The sequence below is a fragment of the Mus caroli genome, unplaced genomic scaffold, assembly GCF_978045245.1.
Source record: "Mus caroli unplaced genomic scaffold, Mus_caroli_1 scaffold_7, whole genome shotgun sequence".
Classification (NCBI taxonomy): Eukaryota; Metazoa; Chordata; class Mammalia; order Rodentia; family Muridae; genus Mus; species Mus caroli.
The window spans coordinates 105,887,005-105,894,945 of NW_028227262.1; the positions used below are offsets into that span (position 1 = coordinate 105,887,005).

The 7,941-nt window shown below is 39.0% G+C and overlaps 1 protein-coding gene across 5 annotated transcripts in view; it reads left to right on the top strand.

Moving 5' to 3' along the window:
• Tpk1 (thiamin pyrophosphokinase 1) overlaps positions 1-7,941 on the top strand; it is a 328,195-nt gene that overhangs the window by 108,498 nt on the left and 211,756 nt on the right. The window lies entirely within an intron of this gene.

A 7,941-nucleotide genomic window follows, 5' to 3' on the forward strand; every position in this document is an offset into this window, starting at 1 on the left:
CCTTACCTTGAGTTATGGTTATCTTTTCAGTTACGTCTAATTTTTTCTTTGATTTCCACCCAAAGAGCGTTGTCCTAAACATGCCATGTTCTTCTACTCTCTTATTTTGTTTGAGCCTTGTCTTATGGCTTACCTTGTGCACACAGCTATGCAGGTTCTGTTCTGAATCAATGCTTGGAAACCCTATGCTGTGCTGGTTATTGAGTAGTATTAATGGCGGGCACCAGCATTTCTTGTGGTAGTGCTGTCTGTATACCAGTGTTCAGCTAACATTGAGTGTGTACCTGAACACGCCTCTTCTTCTGGCCTGATCCAACTTATCTCATTCATTATGCTCCTGCCTATAAATCTCAGTGCCCCATTCCCATTTTACCTTGATTTAGAGTTGTAAGGACTTATGCCCTTTACTAGATTATAAATTTCTAGTGATCTATTGCTTCCTAACTTTGCATAATGCTTTTTAATTATTTACTCTCTCATTTTATCTTGGGAAGATGTGCCTTATACCCTTCACTGGGTGGTGAACAGCTCGATTTTGGTACTCACACTTAATCATCTTTGCATGCCTCTAATATCTGTTGCACTAATGAGCATCTGAAAACTTACTGAATTAATGCTCTTTCATTGATATCTCAACAGAGATGGCACTGAGACTGAGCTATTTATTTTTTTTAGCAAGGGATTTCTCACTTGTAAAATCAGATTTTAAGTATGTTAATGCTGAAGAAATATTTCATAATTGCACATATTATTTTTGTACTATTATAATTATATGCAATATAATGTTTCATATCTAAAAATAATATTTATTTTTGCTTAAAATTACTTAGCTTGAGTTTCCTTTATGACAGACTGCTACATTATTTTGTATACAAATTCCTATCAAATGTTTCTTATTCTGAGCAAGGTACTTAGATTTGAATTCATTAATAGTTTGAGAACAGCATATACTATGTACATCAGTGCTAAATGTGAAACGTGTGTGTGTGTGTGTGTGTGTGTGTGTGTATGTGTGTCTCTGTGTGTGAATGTGTTATTCATGACTGGGATTTAGAGATTTTTCAGGCTAATTTGCAGAACAGTCTTAAGAAACAACTATGACTTGATGGCGTTCTGTGTAATGATATTTGAAATGGTGAGGGTTGTTTTCATCTTTCGTTCTGAGTAAATGATGCATACAGAAATCTGAATAGGAAGTCTTACAGGTTAATTTTATGTAAACATTATTTTAGGTTGCTGAAATGCATAGGAAGGATTACTATAATTTAAAAGACAGGCATCTCAGAGATGCTGCTGCATTCATACAAAAGGTTCTCTGCTGAGTATACTTGTTCAGTGATAGGACTGAGGGGAAGTTTGTTTAGTAAGAATCACAGAACACATCTTGCCTTAATTTTCTCACTGTGAAGATTTCAGAGCAGAGGATATAACTCAGTGGTGAGGTGAGGTGATTCTCTAGAATGCACAAGACATAGCCCTGGACAGAGTTCCCTTTTCAAACTTTTAGTTTTTTCTATGCTTGCAAGTCCCCTATCAGCAGATTGGCCACACTTCCCAGAGGATGACTGTTGTGACCCCAATTATCCCTATTAAACTCTGTTCCATGTAAACCAGGATGAAAATCCAATTGAAATAACCTGGGCCTGGGAGGGAGCTTAATCAGTATGGGAGGCCTAAGTTCAGGTCTCTAGTACCCACATGACAACCTGAGGTAGAGCCCTAGATTCCACATGGTAGCAAGAGAGAGCTAACTCCTGCAAGTTGTCCTTTAACCTGTATGTGCACACCATGGCATGTCCCCCAGTATTCCAAACAAACAAACAAATGCCGCCCCCAAATCAAATATTTGTGCATTCGCTCATATTCGTGTGTATCAGTAATGTATTTGCTGTTTTTTGCTGATGTGTAATCTCCTAGTGACTGGGGCATTATGTATTTGTGTATCTATTCAACACAATTATCACATCCGTTCTGACTAATTTTTCTGAACTTGACACAAGCTCGGGTGGCACAGGCATGTATACTAGAAATGTCGAGAGTCACTAAACCAGCACAGCTGACTGACACAGTTAGTTCCAGAAAGCTGAGTGCAGTCACTGTCATCCCTATCTCCTACTTTTGTGTTTTGGTCTCTGTGTCTTCCATTCTTGGGGACTTTCTGCATTGTGATTAATTTTATGTCCTTTTCTGAGAAAATTATGTCTGAGTCTTTTTATAAAAAAAGTCAAATTAACTTTTTTCCAGCCCTGGCTGGAAGCCTTCCTTATGCTCCGGAGATCATTAAGCACAGATAAGTACATAGTAGATGAAGCCATTACTCCAGGGCATCTTCTTGGGGCATCTGCTCTTGAGCAAACTCAACCAGTATATTTGGTGCAGGGTAAGCAGAGACAATTGACAAACTGACTCACGAGGAGGACAGTTACAGGCCCTTCCTTTACAATAAGCTTAGAGCTCTCTGAAGATAGTGGGTCATACGTGATACACCCCTGGAGGAATACAACTCAGTAAATAAGATAGATTGATTAAAACTTCCCCTACTTTATAGCACTGATGATGCAACATATAGTAAAATGAGTTAGGTATTAGTATTTGCTATTCATATAAAGACTGGTTCAGATATTTTTTGTTTGTTTGGAGCGCTTTTAAACTACAAACACTTCTAGCCTAAAAGCAGGCTGTCATATAATGTGTGTTTGCTTTGGAGGTGACATTCTTTAGATTATTTAAGTTGTTGTTATAGGGCTGATAATAAAAATAAAATCTGTTTTGTTTGTACTTTCTTATTACGACTGAACTTGTAAACCTGGACATGTAATGAAAACTCAAACACATAATCTGTACTTCTTAGATAATTGTTAGTCTGTTTCTGTTGTGTGAAACCTGTGTAGATAAAGAATCAATCTGGTTGCTGGTCAGTTCCAGCTGCACGATTCCCTAAACCACTGCCTGACTCCCTCTCTCCCCTCACTGACTCCTTATCCTTTCTGTGGGCCCTGTCATCAAACAAGATCCAGGGAAGACCCCCCACCACTAGGGTCACATGAAAAGAGGGAACTTTAGGTGCAAAAATACCTCAATAAAATTGGCCTGTAGGCAAAATTGTTATGATATTTTCTTGATTTAAGAATTCACCATTGTGGTCTGTGCTACCCATGGGCAGGTGGTCCTGAGCTGTAGAAGACAGCAGGGTGAACAAGCCATAGAGAGCAAGTCAGTAAGCAGCCTATGCATCATTTCTTGTCTCCAGAGTTCTTGTCCTTCTTGAGTTCCTACCTTGGTTTCACTCTCTTATACGCGGTGATCCAGACATGTTAGCCAAATCACCTCTTTTCTCCCTGAGCTGCTTTCGGATGGTGTTCACAACAGCAACAAAAAGCAAACTACAAACCATCCTCTTCCTGCATTTACCTTTTTTGTTTGTTTGTTTTTTCTGAGACAGGGTTTCTCTGTGTAGTCGTGGCTGTCCTAGAACTCACTCTGTAGACCAGGCTGGCCTAGAACTCAGAAATCCGCCTGCCTCTGCCTCCCAAGTACTGGGATTAAAGGCATGTGCCACCACTGCCTGGCCTGCATTTACCTTTTAGTTGCATCTGCCACTGCTTCTCACAGACTGCCTCTGGATGTTCGTTAGTTATACAAATTAGAACTGATGAAAATTCCGGAAGGTGTCAATAATGAGGGGTGTAGAACTGATTGAAAAGACTCATATAAATGGCCTACATTTTCTGCATCAGTAAAAAAATTACAAATGCTAGGTCAGTCTTATTAGATGTTTTTATCAGACAAGACTATATATATATGTGTGTGTATATATGTATATGTATATATGTGGGTGGGGGAGGAGTATATTGGTGTCAAGAATTTGAGCATAAATTTCAAGACAATAACCTCCACTATATAAAATAGTTAATTCCACCTCCCTGTGACAACTTGCCTTAGTGATGGGATTTGTTTTCACTATTTTCAAGTACTTCAGGAACAGATAGGAAATGCAGTTTTCACTATGCTTTAATGTACATGGGAAGGAGACCTGCACAAGCCTTCCTTTGGGAAGAGGAAGTACTTGGTTCTGCTTACTTTGTACAGTGTACCCTGAGCAGTGATTAGGCATTTGCTACTGTAAGTTTCTATTTAAAAAGTATTTATACAGTCAAATCACTGAGCTTTGTAAGCAGGCCAATACTATTGGAACTTTGAATCAAAAAGATGGATGGGAGAAATGATTAGCACATTTAAAAGAGTATTTGCTCTAGAAATCTTGGTATTAAAGAACCTTACACAACAGACTGTGAGGGTATATTTATCTTGAATTATTGGGTAGATTATTTTAGTAATATACTTGAGTTTGTTGGATATCAAATGGTGTAAATCTCAGATCTCAAAGTTATCGTGTGTGGCTTTGAATCATTTGGGGGTACAAGAAGAGGGACAAATATGTATGCAAAGGGCTGTGTTTGTCAGGTCATTCCTGAGCTTGGAATAAATTCTTAGAGTGAGATCACTTTTAGCAGCTGCAGGAAGTCAGTTTACAGCTAAATCTAATCAGAGGCATTGTTCTTTATGGCCATTCTATTTCATAAAGTATGTTCCTGACAGAACCTTTTTCCCTTCCTGCTCCGTGGAAGGAATTCTCAGAAATAAATTACCTTCTGTTGATTGTTCAAAAAAATCTGGCATCATTTGTCAAAAGTTTGGAGTAACATATGGCTCTTTTAATTTTATTTCTTGAAAAAAATAATGATTGGGAACAATTACAAATTACCATATATTTCGAGCTGGGTTTTTTCTTTAGTTTTAAAAATGATTTTGTTCTTTTTAATGATGTATATTTAACTGCAGGTGCATATGTACGTATAAGTACAGGTACCCAAGGATGCCAAAGGCATCAGATCTTCAATAGCTGGAGGTATAGATGGTCGTGAGTCACTTAACATTGATGCTAGGAATTGATCCTGAGTCCTCTAGAAGACCAACAATTAATATTAACTGTTGAGTCTTTTCCAAATGTTTTAAAGGTAGTTATAAGATAGTATCTGTCTGTTTCTTTATACACACTTATACAAATCACTTATGTCTGTGGTTGCAGATAGTCATTTATATATTTCTGTTGTGGTTTTCAATTTATTAAAATTGGAGGTTTGTATTAATGGACAAAGATCCTGAAAAATAACACTAGGGTCAGTGTCATTGTTTGGCAACATATCACCATAGGCCATGTCATTTGAGTTGATGACTATGTTGCAACCAAAGCAGCAATGTCTCCTATTGCTTACAAATTTTATGGTAAAACATCCAAATGGCACTTACACTAATGTAAACCTTGAGATAGCCCTCTTAATGCTGCTTTTCTTAACTGAATAGTTTCCTTGTTTTATTTATCTTTGAATATGATCTTAGCAGTCATGAGCAGATGATAGAAATAGAAATTAATTATCCAATACCAAAGGATCAGCATTGAGTATATTCATACAAGTAACATTATGCAGACCCAGCTGGTTATATTTAGGAGTATATGTTTGTGTGTGTGTGTGTGTGTGTGTGTGTGTGTGTGTGTGTACAACAATGCAAAAAAGAAGCTATTTTAAAGAAAGCAAGGATGGATTATGTAAGAGGGTTTGGAGGAAGGAAAGGGAAGGGGAAATGATACATTATAATTTCAAAAAATAAATTAAACTATTTTTTAAATATTCGTAACATAGATTCAAGCATCAGGCTTGATGGAAAGAGAGACTAGCTCAGGAGAAAAATCTGGCTTACACTTAAGAGCATGGGTATAAACTTTTCAAAGAAGAGTCCCATGTGTCTTAGAAGTGGCTATATTAAACATTTTGATGTCTCAACTCACAACCTAAAACGATGCTAAGAATCCTTTTTCTCTTTTTTCGATCTTTTTATAAGTGCAATGTCAGGGTGGTTCCAAAGATGCCTTGGATGGCGCTATTGTCTGATAAGATGAAGCTATGAGCCATAAGGTCACACAAGGACAGTAAGGCCCTCCTTTGACTGAATGGGGTTTCTTATGAGATTCTTGAGACACCAGTTGTTTCTAGCTAAAAAAGGTGAAAGGCCAAGCATGATGAGTTTCTATTTTAGATTGTTTGTTTGAAATATCTCTGTATTAAAGGAAACTTGTCACCCCCAAAGTATATTTCATAATTGTGTCTACATTCTTAACTGTCAGCTGGCGAGAAACTGCATGAGAAGTTGTTTTTGTATTCCAGTGTCCCCATAAATTTCCCTTCATGGGAAGATTGGAGAATGGGTGTAGAAAACATGTAGGGTTTAGAGTAAGCTGGTTGGCAGAACCAGAACCATGTTCACATTGTAGAACTGCAGTGTAGGCCTTGCACTTAGAGGAACGGGCACTGGGAACCCCACTTGAATTCCTATCCATCTCTCCTTTCTTGGACAAGATCATATGGTCAGCAGAGCTGAGGTTCTGAGGGCACATCTACCTGTGTTCCTCTTCCTAGGATTGCAGGGTGTTTTTTTGTTTTTTTTTTGTTTTTTTTCAGTATTTTGTTATTTTTTTTAATTAGGTATTTTCCTCATTTACATTTCCAATGCTATCCCAAAAGTCCCCCATACCCTCCCACCCACTCCCCTACCTACCCACTCCCACTTTTTGGCCCTGGCATTCCCCTGTACTGGGGCATATAAAGTTTGCAAGTCCAATGGGCCTCTCTGTCCAGTGATGGCCAACTAGGCCATCTTTTGATACATATGCAGCTAGAGTCAAGAGCTCAGGGGTCCTGGTTAGTTCATAATGTTCCACGTATAGGGTTGCAGATCCCTTTAGCTCCTTGGGTACTTTCTCTAGCTCCTCCATTGGGGGCCCTGTGATCCACCCAATAGCTGACTGTGAGCATCCACTTCTGTTTGTTAGGCCCCGGCATAGTCTCACAAGAGACAGCTATATCTGAGTCCTTTTAGCAAAATCTTGCTAGTGTATGCAATGGTGTCAGCGTTTGGAAGCTGATTATGCGATGGATCCCCGGATATGGCAGTCTCTAGATTGTCCATTCTTTCGTTACAGCTCCAAACTTTGTCTCTGTAACTCCTTCCATGGGTGTTTTGTTCCCAATTATAACAAGGGGCAAAGTGTCCACACTTTGGTCTTCGTTCTTCTTGAGTTTCATGAGTTTAGCAAATTGTATCTTATATCTTGGGTATCCTAAGTTTCTGGGCTAATATCCACTTATCAGTGAGTACATATTGTGTGAGTTCCTTTGTGTTTGGGTTACCTCACTCAGGATGATGCCCTCCAGGTCAATCCATTTGCCTAGGAATTTTTTTTTTTATTACATATTTTCCTCAATTACATTTCCAATACTATCCCAAAAGTCCCCCATAGCGCCCCCCACTTCCCTACCCACCCATTCCCATTCTTTTGGCCCTGGCATTCCCCTATATTGGGGCATATAAAGTTTGCAAGTCCAATGGGCCTCTCTTTCCATTGATGGCCGACTAGGCCATCTTTCCATACATATGCAGCTAGAGACAAGAGCTCCAGGGTTCTGGTTAGTACATTATGTTGTTCCAACAATAGGGTTGCAGATCCCTTTAGCTCCTTGGGTACTTTCTCTAGCTTCTCCATTGGGAGCCCTGTGATACATCCAATAGATGACTGTGAACATCCACTCCTGTGTTTGCTGGGCCCCGGCATCATCTCACAAGAGACAGCTATATTTGGGTCCTTTCAGCAAAATCTTGCTAGTGTATGCAATGGTGTCAGCGTTTAGAAGCTGATTATGGGACGGATCCCTGGATACAGCAGTCTCTAAATGGTCCATCCTTTCATCACAGCTACGAACTTTGTCTCTGTAACTCCTTCCCTGGGTGTTTTGTTCCCAATTCTAAGAAGGTGCACAGTGTCCACACTTTGGTCTTCATTCTTCTTGAGTTTCATGCATTTATCAAATTGTATCTTATATCTTG